At 36.8% G+C, this 14,355-nt stretch overlaps 2 pseudogenes; both read left to right on the top strand.

Annotated features, from left to right (window-relative positions):
- Nucleotides 1–930: 930 nt before the first annotated feature.
- LOC130136961 (disease resistance protein Roq1-like) lies at nucleotides 931–4,984 on the top strand (annotated as a pseudogene).
- Nucleotides 4,985–6,733: 1,749 nt separating this feature from the next.
- On the top strand, nucleotides 6,734–14,035 carry LOC115662558 (uncharacterized; annotated as a pseudogene).
- Nucleotides 14,036–14,355: the final 320 nt, after the last annotated feature.

Here is a 14,355-nt window from a genome sequence, read left to right as displayed (position 1 = left end):
GCTTGGGAAGCCGCAGGTAAATTGTAATATCCTCAATTTCAGTTCCTGGGAAATGGCTATGGTTTAAGTTTGGTGGTTTTCCAATCGGAACAAAATTTTTACTCTTGTTTTGGAAAACCAGTTTTGGATCCTTTGCCCGAAAGTTTTACTGACTTATTGGAACAATATAAAATGTTAAAACTTGATCAATCAATGGACAAAATGTTAAGTATGTGTTACTACACCTATTCCTTTTCTTTGGAAGGAAAGAGAAAGTTCGCCAACACTTGATACATGGCAAAAGAACACTACAAGTGCCATAACTTGTGTACGGCGTTCACTTTGGTGCCATAAGTTTTTTTCGGATCACTTTAGTGCTAAAATTTTTGAAAAACAATCACTTAAGTGCTAAAATTTTTGAAAAACGATCACTTAAGTGCCAACTCCGGTGCTGTACACAATTTTTCGCCGGAAATCCGACGTGGCATTTTTTTTATTAATTTTTGAAGCTGACGTGGCTCGCCAGAGGCTCACCGGAGATTGGCACTTAAGTGATCGTTTTTCAAAAATTTAGCACTTAAATGATCGTTTTTAAAAAATTTTAGCACTTAAGTGATCGTTTTTCAAAAATTTTAGCACTGAAGTGATCCAAAAAAAACTTATGACACTTAAGTGATCGTTTTTCCTCCGACTTGGCACCAAAGTGATCCGAAAAAAAGTTATGGCACCAAAGTGATCTCCGTACACAAGTTATGGCACTTATAGTGTCCTTTTGCCCCTGATACATGATAATCAATGTGCACAGGCCATGTAAGGCAATGACATCGTGCTTCGGCGTAATTTGATAGTTTTCAAATCAAAATCTCAACCATCGTTCAATGTTCTGAATAACTTTTTTTGATTAAGCGTATAAATAAATTACATATTACAGTTCAACAAAAAAAAATAACTAAATCGTCCTGTATAAATCAAAAGAACATGAATCACTTGGATGACTAAAAGTTGAACCCTGAACTTGTTTCGATTGTTTTGGAGCTCTTTTGAGTTCTAATTCGACTTGGTAGGAATACATTTTGTTTTGGCTGTGGTTATGTAAAAATGTGATGCACTGCTTTTGTCATCGTTGGCTAGTAATTGCTTGTTATTTGCTTATTCAAATTGCTAAAACGGTACCACAACTTCTTTTTTTTTTTTTTTCAGAGATGAGTCAGAGCTTATACAAAGAATTGTGACAGAAATCTCCACTCACCTAGACCGAACACTTTTGCATGTTGCTACACATCCGGTTGGGATAGATTCCCGAGTGGTTAAGTTAAAATCGATGTTAAACCTTGAGTCTGATGATGATGTTCTCATGGTGGGATTGTGGGGACAAGGAGGCATAGGAAAGACGACTTTAGCCAAAGCCATTTATAATGATATTTTCAATCAATTTGGGAATTCATGTTTTTTGGCAAATGTTCGAGAAGTTTCAAAAGATTGCAAGGATTTAGTAACTTTGCAAGAAAAATTACTATTTGAGATATTAGCACTGAAAGAAATATTAGTAGTGTCCAATGTTGACAGAGGTATTAATCTAATACAAGAAAGACTTTGTCACAAAAAAGTTCTCCTTATCCTTGATGACGTGGATGACTTGCGCCAGTTACATGCTTCAGTAGGAGAAGGTAAGTGGCTTCGTAATGGGAGTAGGATCATTGTTACTACAAGAGATAGCCATTTGTTAACTTATCTCGGGATAGATCAATATCATGTGTACGAAGTTAGAGAACTGGATGACAGTGAAGCTTGTGAGCTATTTAGTAAGCATGCTTTTCCGACACACCAAAATTTTAAAATCAGGACAGATCTAGTGGATAGCGTTCTAAATCATGCTAAAGGTCTTCCTTTAGCACTTGAGGTGCTAGGTTCCTTCTTACGCGGTAGAAGAGAATATGAATGGGAAAGTGCACAGGATGAAATTTCTACGGCTCCTAAAAAAGGCATCAATGATGTGCTCAAAATAAGTTATGGTGGACTAGAGCCAAAAGTGAAAGAGATCTTTCTCCACATTGCCCGCTTCTTTAAGGTTTGGGATAGTGAGTATGTAAAGAAAGTTCTCAACAGTTGCGATCTTAAGGCAGTGATAGGGTTACAAATTCTCATAGAGAGGTCCTTGATAAGAATTGAGTGCCAGAACATACAAATGCATGAATTGATTCAATTGATGGGTATGGATATTGTGAACCAAGAAAGCGATGATCCTGGGAAACGCAGCAGACTATGGCTGTATGATGACGTTGTCGATGTTCTGTCAAGTGACATGGTAAGACTTGCATATATGATCAGATTCTGCTCCTTATCTATTTTACTCTAATTACTGAACTTGCATAACCCAAATAGTCTTCTTTATACAGGAAGATTGTGTTGTAAAAGCCATAGTGGTGGAGCCACTTGAGCCAACAGAAATATGTATTTTTCCTGATGATTTTACAAAAATGAGAAGGTTGAGATTGCTCATTTTGCGAAATGTGCATAATTCTTTCCAAGGTCCTATATGTCTTCCTAATGAGCTAAGATGGTTTCGATGGAATGGATGTGCTCCTCAGATTCCAAAATTTTCCTCTGGTAGAAAGAAATTAGTGGGACTTGATATGAGCAATTGCAGTATCACAGTAGTGCCAAATCAATTTAAGGTGAGCATTTACCTACATTAGCCCTTTTGAATTCAATATATGAAATTTGTATTTTCTTTCCAATGTTTTTCAAAGTTGGTTTCATTGTCTTTGATAAACTTCAACAAATTTTAAATTTTATTGATTTTTGGGAAATTCTTTTGTGATAAAACATATATTCTTGACCTTCATCTATTATATATAGTTAGAGCCGGAATCAGACAAAGTGTTCACTCTTGTGCTCACCACGTGACACTTCATTTTGCTTCTATGATTGTCACATGACTTGACACGCTTCATCGTTTTGTTACGTGGCCCACAGCCACACTCACAATGTGGCACTTTCCTATGCTTCTATGATTGTCACATGGCATGATATGTGGTATAGTTTTGTCACATGCCACACATTCGCATATTCGCCAAATGACCCTTCACTTAGATTTTGGGATTGCCACATGCATGACACGCGGTACCATTTTATCCCAAACTAATTTTCATCTACAAATAGAGAGTAGATTTGGGTGAGGAGTACCGGTATGGGATGTTTTATTAAACGAAAATTAGATTTTGATAAATGTATCATAATCGTACCAGTGTAGGATTTTCGTAAGACGAAAATTAATAAGGGGTAAATCTGCATGTCGATTTGGGATTTTTAATGATACTTATTCTAATCTTTTCTAATAATTGTTACCCCAATTTTACTTGTGACCTTTTTTTATATGGTGTGTCTATATATTATTCAATTCTTTCAAATAATATCCAAAATGTCAAATGATAAGAGTTAACTCTGAGTTACTAAAATGTACATATATATGTAAGTATGCATGTATAATTACTAGTAAAGTTTCTAAGTGTTTAGTAATTTCTCAATGCGATATTTAATACTCACAAAATCACTTCATAGTAACTTTGAATGAAAAGTTAATTAATAAATTAAGAAATTCACTCAGAAACCTGAATAGTAGGTTCCGTGTTGTCTGATGTACCGAAGCTCCTTGCTTCCTTCCACATGAAGAGTGCTGTGGCCTAAGGATATGTAATAAGGGCATATTCAGTGTTCACCCGGTCAATATAGATTATATAACAGTTGAGGATATGTAATTGTGACGTGTTCTTTCCCCTGATAAACCCAATCTCCCCCATGTGTTGTGGAGGCAATTTTACAACCCTCAATCAAGCTAAGCCCCTACAAATAAATTATGATATTATTAATGATCAACATATAAAATCATGGACAACGCGAATGATATCCAATATTAAATTACCATCATTTCACGAGTTTGACTTCCCCGTCTACGTACAATAGCTAGCATAGGCCTATTTGTGGACTTTGCAACATATCACCTCTACGTTAAATAAACAAATTGCTCAAAATTTACGATTGATGGCGTAAAATATAATAATCTCTTGAAATACCAACACCTGATATGCCTCAGTAGCAACCTATCCTCAAACGGGAATTCCACGGTTTAAATGTAAGGAAGGAACATCATCATACAAACACCCCTTTTTCCCTTTCAGAATGTTTATCAAAGCTGGTTTCGCTGTTTTTGCAGGGCTTCCAAAATTTGAAGTACATGAATTTCAGTTACTGCGAGTCGTTGGTTCGCATGACTGACCTCTCGTTTACTCCAAATCTCGAGGAATTGTATATGCATAACTGCAAAAGCTTGGTAGAAGCCCATGAGTCCAAGCATATCATGACAAGTTACAGGTGTTGGATTTAAGGGAGTGCCTTGAACTTAGTGTTTTTCCAAATGAGCTGAAGTCAAAAAATCTCCGACGTCTCCATCTTGAAAAATGCACAAAATTTGAAAGATTCCCTGATATTCCACATAAACTCAAAGGCTTGGGAGAGCTTTATTTACAAATGACCGCTATTAAAGAGCTTCCTACATCAATAGAAAATCTTGTCTCTTTGAACCAAATGTACATACAAAATTGCAAGAACCTGGAACATGTTCCATCTAGCATTTATAAACTACAAAACCTTCATTGCTTGGAAGTTAACTCTTGCACCAATTTAATTGGGTTTCCAAAGTATGAGGACTCAGCTGATCCGTGCATGAAGACTGGACTTCCAAAGTTATACAGTTTAGACCTCTCAGGATGTAATTTGTCCAAAGTAGAGTTTCTTGAGAATCTTTCCTGTTTTCCCGTCTTGGAAAGTTTATATCTGCAAAGGAACAATTTTACTAGTCTTCCTACATCCATCACTAAGCGTGATCATTTGTGCCAGCTGAATGTTAGAAAATGCCATCAATTACGAGAGATTCCCGAGCTTCCACCACTTTTGATTTCTTTTCAGGCGGATGATTGCGAATCTCTGCAAAAATTTGGAGATTTAACTTCATTTCGCCATCTTGTCCGTAGAAAGTTGACCATGGCTAATACTTCCCCACTTGACCAGGTTAGACTCTCTCTCTCTCTCTCTCATAAACCGATGTGGAGTATATGCTGGATCCAGTGTGTGCTTGTATATGGCAATAGCAAAAATGCAAGTGGAGCCTTAAGAAAAGCAAACAAATATAAAGTGAGGTCAAACTGTTTATATCAATGCGTGTTCTCACAAAAGAAATTATCAAAATAATGTAAGAGTTTTTTCTTTATATCAATGTGATAGCCCATAATTTTTTGAGTACCCAACTAATCTCCACTAGATGAGATAGTCCCCCCTCTGGGCGAACCCACCAACATGGGGTAATTACTGAGGACATGCAGGTTTATGTTACTGGGAGTAGCACAGAGAAAATGTGCCAATGTGGTGATTTGAACTCAGGCGTTGATCAAGGAGGATAAAAATGTTTACTACTTGTGAAACCTCTTAAGGCTTATAGACATATCGATACAGTAATGCAAAGTTGGATAGAGTAGTGTGCTATGGATATATCATGTGTTGAACAATCATTGGCTCCATTTTCCTCCATCAACCTATATTTCGTTAAAGGAAATATGAAAGGGTGTTAGTTAAATGTTCTCTAGGACTAGAACTTGAAAAATTCATTTATGAAGTTATACACAAACTTTGTCATTTACTACTTTTTTTTTACCATTAACTATTAACTAAAAATGAAATAAAGTTAGAAAACACAGCGGCATAATTAACTTACATAGCAAATTACCATATATAAAAGGTAATTTACATAAGAAATTTACTTATTATGTAGCCAAGAAAAACTTCATTAATTAATCGTTTTTAGATGGGCATTAATTGATATGGCTAGATCACATGGTAAAACATAATTTCAAATTGCTCTCTTTAAATCAGCTATCATGAGGATGGTATAAAATCAAAACCAAACATTACAAAAGTTAAACTAAGAAAGAAAAATTTTGCACCATATAGTCTATATCTTGGTGTAAATAATCAGTATTTGGCATTGATTGGATACTAGCAATACCAATAACAAGGAAAATGTTGCATATGTCATTGGCTTGAATAATCAGTGTAGGTGGCTACTGTGCTTTTGGGAATGATTTCTATCACATGAGACTTGTACGTTAATGCAAGCAAGGATTATTGGATCTATACTCACTTATTCACCTCCGGTTTAAAGTGGAATTCTTTAGAATTACTAACTCAAATTGAATTTTCTATTTGGAAACGGATAACAAACTCGGTACTTTCTAATGCTCTATCTTTATAACAGAAGTTTCGTAATTACCCTGGTTACCTAATTACTCTCCCAGGAGGAGAGATGCCAGAGTGGGTTCTCCCTGTTGAAGAGGATTCCGTATCTTTTATGGTTTCAGAGGACTTGTATGACAAGTTTTTTGGATTTGCTCTTTATCTCGCTCTCGGTAATGGTGAACGGACTGAAGATTGCCCTTTTGTTCTTCGACTACATGTTAATGGTGTTCCTCAGAGTTGCCTTGTACCATATTTCGAACGCTTTGGGTCGGAATCGGATCATATCTGGCTTGAGTATTTTGAATCATTTGAGCTGTGGCAAGAAGTTGATTTTGGTCAAATTGATGGGAGTTACGCACAATTTAGCATAAGACTCTCGGGTAAAAATGTGAAAAAGTGGGGATTTCGAATAATATGCAAGTCACTAGAGGACGATTTAAAGGCTATTCTCCGAGATAATAAGCTAATGGATCCAGCTTTATTCTATGAATCAACAAATTTAAAAGCCGAGATTTCACTTATGCACGAAGATAGTTCCAGCGAAGCAGATCTACAAAAATACTTGGAAGATTGTATGAGAAGTGCTAAGGAACAAAGTGAAATAGAATTAAAGAGAAATCAGCAGGTCTTCTCCTCTTAGGCTTTCTTTGGGTATTATACCCAAGTATTATATATATTTTGTTTTCTTTTTCAGCAAAGGCAACCAAGAATTCTAAACTATGCCCACCGTAACACATTTTCCCTATATTTTTTTTTCGAGATACTAAAAATCCCAAACTTATATTTGTATGACACATTTACCCTCCATAAAAGTTCAGTTAATGTGAACCATTACAAATTTGCCTACATGGATGCTAAAAAGTAAACAATGCTAACATGGTGCCCACGTGATTTAAGTAAAAAAAAAATGATGTTATTTTAGCTGAAAAATCATCTAACGGAACTTTGACGGAGGATAAATGTATCACATAAATATAAGTTTAGGGCTTTTTATGTTACAAGAATAAGTTTGGGGTAAAAATGTTATCGTGAATATAATTTGAGATTTTTTATATCGCAAAAAAGAGTTTAGGGTAAACGCGTGCGGGGATAGTTTTGGTTTTTTTTTGGCTTTTTTTTCTGCTAGATCCTCTTTTCTCCGCCATAGGTGGCCTGCCAACTCCACCGACGCGTCCGGGGATCTGCGTTGTCGGTTAATGGATCATCTCTATCTACCGGCAGAAACGATAAGTACATCTACGAGATACGATATCCTCAAGGCCGCCGAGGGAGCAACGGACTACCGCCGCCGTCCGAAGCCATGGAAACCGATGACGTAGCTTCTGGTGAGCGATTCTCTCCTGAGGTTCGTTCTGGGCTTCATGCAGCTTGCGATGGATCAGGCAACGTCTGGCACATCCGAAGTGTGTTAAGTTTATTTGTAATACTTGTGATGGATTTTGAATTCGATTCGTTCGGTGCTACAATTGCGTGGGAACTTGAAGAATGTATCGTCGAATTTGTTTCGAGAGACGTTGATTGAGTGTTTCTTAGTAAGTTTAGTCTGTGGATGCTTGGTAGTGAATTCGTTGGCAATCGACGTTACGCGCTGCGAAATCAGCAACAATCCTTAGAAGGCATAGCTTTTCTTTCTTTCTTTTGATAGGTAGCACTTTGTTCAAAGAAGTAGGTGAAGTCTAGGTTTAATGGAAAAACAAGCAAGGGTGAGTGAAACAATGGGAAGTAGGGTGTACATGGGTTTGTTCAATCCCCTTTTCAGGCGAAGTACTGAGCCAATCCGGGTGCTATAGGTTGGTAATTCCCGTACCCGAAACCAGGCAATGGAGTGGACAACCATCTATAGAGAGAGAGAGAGAGAGAGAGAGAGAGAGAGAGAGAGAGAGAGAGAGAGAGAGGGTTTGGGTGCTTATTGAATTGTGAGGAACTTCGATCACTGGGATAGGACTCTGTCACTAAGTTTTATGAGGTGCTTGAATAGGCAAAACCATAAGGAATGAAGAAGTGAGATGGCAGTCACCAGGAAAGGTTGCTTGGTAGTCAGAGTCCTTTTACTGCTTGTTTACTTTGGCAACTAGGGAGAATTGAAAAGTAATACTTGGAGCTTGAGAGTAATATGAACATCGGTTGTGCCCATGGATAACTCGTTAGGTGGTTATTTTCTTTCGCCCTGTGGACTACGGATATGAAAAAGAAACAAATCACAAGAAACACGGCGTTTACTTAAGTTATTCAGTGGAATAGAGTCAAAAGCACAAGAAGCTGATAGTCGATTCTGATTTCTGAATCCTTCGTAACAGCTTAGGATTCTCTTTTTATTTTTTATGTGCCATAGCTTTATGAAGGAAATTGACTGAGAAGCTAAAACTCCTGGATGCTTCTTGAATGTTTGAGTAAACCTGATTAATGAAAGATAAACTTCCGAGGTACCAATAATAAGACATACTGGAATGAGCAACATGTAGTTTCTTAAATTAGTGGCTTTTTTGCTTTAGAGTTGTTAGAGCCATATCAGTTTAAGTGTTAGTGGGATTTGCATCTGAATTACAGGATTAGTATGTATTCATAATCATTATTTGGAAGTTTGTGACCAGTGTATTATACAGGACCTGCAAGATCTTGATCATATAGCTATGAGACATGGATTCATTCAATTAGGAGCTGCATATTGATACTAAAATAGTTCTACTGCTGGCAACTTGATTCTGATTTCCCCTTAAATTGCCTGTATGCACGTATGAGAGGAATTCTGACTCTTATGCGCTTATTTTTTTTCTCCTTTTCTTATATAAGGCAAAGCTTGCCTTGGATAGCCTTGAAGTCCCAGTTGGGTAAGAAACTGATTTCAGCAACCAAGTGCATTTCAGTGTTACTATATTTTATAAGTAAGACGATTAGTATTTTCAGTCTTAATTAGTAAATGATTTCACATTGTACTTTATTTGTATTATAATTTGATTGAACAGCTGTGTGATTGTTGAGGAAGGGTACCTTATTGCGACAGGAAGAAACGGGACTAATGAGACACGGAATGTATGTCTACCATTGCTTCTCCACCCCTTTCTATAATTTTTGGCCAACAGCACTTTGTTGTTGTTCTGAATTGATACCCTCACATTATCCACTCATTATTGTTGATCTTTTTTTTATTTCTGACTTAAATATTTCTTTAATATATGATAAAATAGTATATCAGAACAAATCTGTTAAAAAGTGCAATTTTCTGTGCATTATTAGGCTGTAAATGGTCTTGTTCCCATTATTCTTTCATAAAATATGACTACAGCTAACAAACATACAATGCTTGACGTTTCTCATTTGCCATTGTGCTCTGTCTGAATTTTGGACCAAGAACGGTCAAAGAAAAAGCTTTAATGAGGAGAGAGAGAAAGAATAGAGGAATGATATTTATTTATTTATTTAATAGAAATAAAGCTGTAGCAAGCTGCTGAACCAGAATGTTGAGTGCTCATAGATTGTGCTCTATTGCATGCTTGAATATGTTAATGAGTACTTGATTGCCTAAACAGATTATAATTTTATAGATTATTCTGGATACGTATTTATTGCTTTAAATCACATGCAGTGAGTTGTTATGGTGGCTTCACATCTCTTGATTAAAATGGTGTAGTGAGAGATGCAAAATTCTAAAGTTTTGGGAAGCGATTTAAGAGACTTTGCAAAATCTCAAGTATAGGGAGGATAACTGCAATTTCACATAAAATTTAAAGAATGTAATGCTTGAGTACTAGAAATTAGATCGGATACCTAATAGTGAGGAGCAAAGAGAGTTGTCCATGCTTCATGCATAAGATCCTCTCGTAGACTCGCTCAGGGTTGTGGGTATTTGAAGAAAGATATGAAATTTCCGGGTAAGGTGTATTGATGATTCTGTCTTAAAGACAGCGATTCTTCCAATAGGATTCATGATCTAATGCTGTTGGCTTTGACGAAAATCCTGTTCCTAGGATCCAATCTATGCACTCTAATCTCCCTCACTTAGTCTGCTGAACAAAGGATGAACACGATCAAGCCTTACAAATATAGTCAACATGGAGCAGATACGGGGCGATTTTAAGAGGAAATAGATTTGGACTCAAATGTTAATCAAGAGTAAAAAATAAATAAACGTGAAGGAGAAAATATTTTTCCTGAAATGCATTTCCTAAATTTATGTTGAAACTACTCTAAGCGCAACTTTCTCTCTGATAAAGCTCCTAAGTTTGATATGCTTTCTTTACTTTTCTCCTTGCGCATTCCTAGGCAACAAGACATGCGGAAATGGAAGCTCTTGATGTTCTCTTTTAACAGTGGCAGAGGACTGGATTTTCGTTGGCAGAAGTTGCAGAGAAGTTTTCAGCATGCTCTCTTATGTGACATGTGAACTATGCATAATGTGTGCAGCAGCATTATCGATCATTGGTACATCTGTTGATCATACCGAAATAGAACTAAACTTTCATAAAATTTGATTATTCATAAATGATTAGATGACTCTTAGCCATTTTTAGGTATAAAGGAAGTATATTATGGCTGTGCAAATGATAAATTTGGAGGCTGTGGCTCAATACTGTCGATGCATTCGAGTAGCTTCGAGGCATGCATTAGGTCAGTTTCTGAACTTGCTTTTGTTGCTGATTCCATATCTCTTTAGCTCCTCTTTGAAATTGTGACATATGACAATTGACAACTAAAGCTTACTGGAGGTTTATGTATTCTTATGTTGATTACTGATGGGTGTGGTTTCGTTGTAATTCTGTTTGTTGTCGCACTTTGAATTTTGCTACATATAACCATGAAAATAAATGGAGGTCTATGGAACTAATTTTTCACTGCAGCGAGATTCTTTGATGTCTTTAATGTTATCAAGTTTAAAATGGAAAATATAGCATCTTCAAAGAAATATGATTTAACTATGAGGAAATAATGGTTTTTGATATGCCATGGGCAGTGTACTCGTTAAAGAAATCTCTTTTCTTGTTTATTAGTTTCAATTGTCTCTTCTTGCATACATGAGGGCATGTGCTTACTAAATTGTGGTGTATGGCGTGGGTTTCCCATATGATTTTTCATCTGTCTGATGCTGCCATGATCTAACATTTCATGTTTCCTAAGCTTGTCCAGAACTCATCAATTTTTGCTCGAACTTTGTTGACTTAAAAGTTAAAATGTAGTGAAATAGGATCTGTCTCGTTGTGATTTGAGCAGTACAGACAATGTCTTTTTGTTTGAATTATTAGTTTTGAAAGAAGAAGCTCAAGTTCCGCGCCGGGGGGGGGGGGGAGGTGTGTGTGAAAGCCATGAAGACTCTGACTTTTAGAGCTAGAAATTGATACTTATGCTGCTCTTAATAATCTGATTATAAGTCAAAAGTATTGTGGGATAAATGAACTGGCTCATTTCATGGTTCATATGCAATGTTTTGAAGATGTAGCTGATTGAAACCCATCCTAGCCAGTATTAGTATACAAGTCATCCGCAAATCTTCTCTCAATCAGATCACTGGTGCCAATAACTCTCTGAGGGAACTTGCCCAGCGTGTTGTTTGTTCTCCAAGGACATTAGGTGTAAGCCATAGCTACCCCAAACACACCTCTTTTAAATCTGACACAAGAAGTATGCCAAGTTGTAGAGCCTAGTTACGGTCAAATAAATTAAATGGTACACTCCAGACACAATTTGCTTGCCTGAGAACCTGTTTCCTGGAGTACAAACATTTCTTAAAATTGATATTCTTGGGACCGAAATGTAAACTTCCTAAGTTAAGCATATTCCTTTATTGGCGAACTTGTTTTTGTTGGTTTGATGGTACCTTCTTTTGCAAAGTGCTTTGTCAATTAGTCTACTAAATTATCTCTTGCATGATGTGTGGACATGTTTTGCAAATGGAATCTGTTTTGGGTTTCAAGCTGATGAGCCAGGTGAAAATGCAGAATCATCAGAAATATTGGGTGGCTTCCACAGAAATTTCATCTTTGTTTCCCCTTTCAAGTGTCTGCGTGATTTTGAATGTTTCCAAGTTTTTTCTTGTTTCTCTTGCAGTAACAAAGATTAGAGTTTCAGATGCCCAGTCTTTTCTTTTGGCCAATTTTCAGATACCCTGTTTATCAAATGTAGATTTCCTCTAGACTGGATATTCTTAGCCAGATTGCCATTTGAGAAATGGGACGACATGTCCTTGGTTAAGGAAAAGGACAAAGTGCAGTATCTTTATAGCTAATCCGTTGGTTAGACTCATTGAGAGAAGTATCTTCTTGATCCTTATTGTGTATTACTAAACATATATGGTTCTTGGTCGAACAATTCTCCAATTTTAGCTCTTCAGTTGCATATATTTCAAGAGACTGATTAGACCATAACTTTTTCATGCTTTTGAGATAATTAGTACGCTTTGAGAACTCATTACATACAGAAAAGATGGCCTTGAAATAATTTGTCTACGCAACTATAAAATGAATTTGGTTTCCTTCTCTGTTTTGTAGAACCCTGTAACTGGAATATCATTTCTCTTCGCCATTTTCCCCTCTTTTTCCATTCATTTGCCGTTTAGACATTGTGTAGTCTATGATTTGTTTAAGGTATTATAGATAAATACTGAATGCTAATATTTGGATTTCAGCTCCAAAGCATCACAGGTCAGGGGTTACTTAGGCTTCTCGTTAGATGTACATGCGTTGGTTCTTCCTGTTGAATCCTCTCATGGCTTTGCACAACTAGTTAAGAACTTTGGATTATGATTCTCGCTTCTCTGAACATCATGGACATCATGTATGGTGTTATGATGCAACTCTTCTGCATATTGAATGATTGGCAGTTACTTGTGCATAGAACAAGTGGGCTGCAGGGTGTGACCTTCTATAGTATAGCCTGTTAAAAGGGAATGGCACGGATTAGGGCACTGTGGCAATGTTTCTTGCAGTGGCAGTAGGATATGATGCTCATGCTAAGATTGAGTATACCTATAGCTATAGATTTCCTTGTATGATAGTAGTCAATCACAGCACGGACACTATAAAGGTCTTCAAGATGAAGTTAGACAACATCCTTGCTCTTCATTCCTGATTCTTGGTTTATTCTGATTATATCGTTCATTGTTCTTATTCCTATTAGTTAATCTCTTCATTTGACTATAACCTAAGTCAAACTTGCAGTTCAAGGTAGTTCCCATTCTGGAGGTGAAATCATCACAAAATTACTTTTGAACTATAGTTTTCTGACTCTTTGTATTCTACATGTAAAGTGCAAATCTGGATGTGACATCATTGGTGCTGATTCTAGCATAATAAAAATTTTCTCCCGTTTGTGTGTGATGTCAGAAACAGTTAATTATTTTGTCTTAAGATCTTACAAAATTTAATAATCACAGTGAATTAAGACAGCCCTTTAAGTATAGAGATCAACGTGAATATTATTGATGATGATTCGCATTCATTTTCATGGTAAGAGGATGTAGTTGGACATCTAGCATCCCAAAACTGTCTTCAAAATTCAGTGCAATCTGACTGACAATGCATGTGCCATTTACTGCTTTTACAATCACAGAATTTCATCAAGGGACCATGAAAGGAAGCGTGATGCTTGTCCAGATCAGTTTTGCCCAGATGTTCATGTGTTTATAGAGGGTCGCGGTTGTGATTGGAAGTCCTTATCATGCTTTAAATTGATTATCAGATTGTTAAGATAAGTTACGGCATAAACTGTGTAGGCATCACTTTTCTTATGCTAATTTTTTTCATTAACGTATTTTGTAATCTAGCTTATTTTTTTACAAGTTTTTAGAACTTTGAGTTATTCTAGGTGTGCTATTGATGTGTCTGAGCTCCAGAGTTCCGGACTATATCATGTGTCATCCCTAATGATGATAAAGAGGTCAATGATTTGCATGTGTTTCGTGTAGATTTCCTCACGCGAGCTGAAAATTTTCTCTCCTGGAATTCTCGCGGGTACTGTTCATCCGACGGTGGTTTGCTGATTCCGGCGGATTCCGGTGGCGGTTGGAGCTGAATTTTGGAGGCAAGGTCCCCTGGACTCTCTTCTCTTCCACCTCCAAAGGGCTCCTCTTCTTTCTCGGTGTAGGCCGGGCTATCGGAT

Source organism: Syzygium oleosum, unplaced genomic scaffold (assembly GCF_021117445.2).
Source record: "Syzygium oleosum isolate NSW1041296 unplaced genomic scaffold, Sole_v2.1 Sole_v2.56, whole genome shotgun sequence".
NCBI lineage: Eukaryota > Viridiplantae > Streptophyta > Magnoliopsida > Myrtales > Myrtaceae > Syzygium > Syzygium oleosum.
This window is presented reverse-complemented; position numbering and strand designations above follow the sequence as displayed.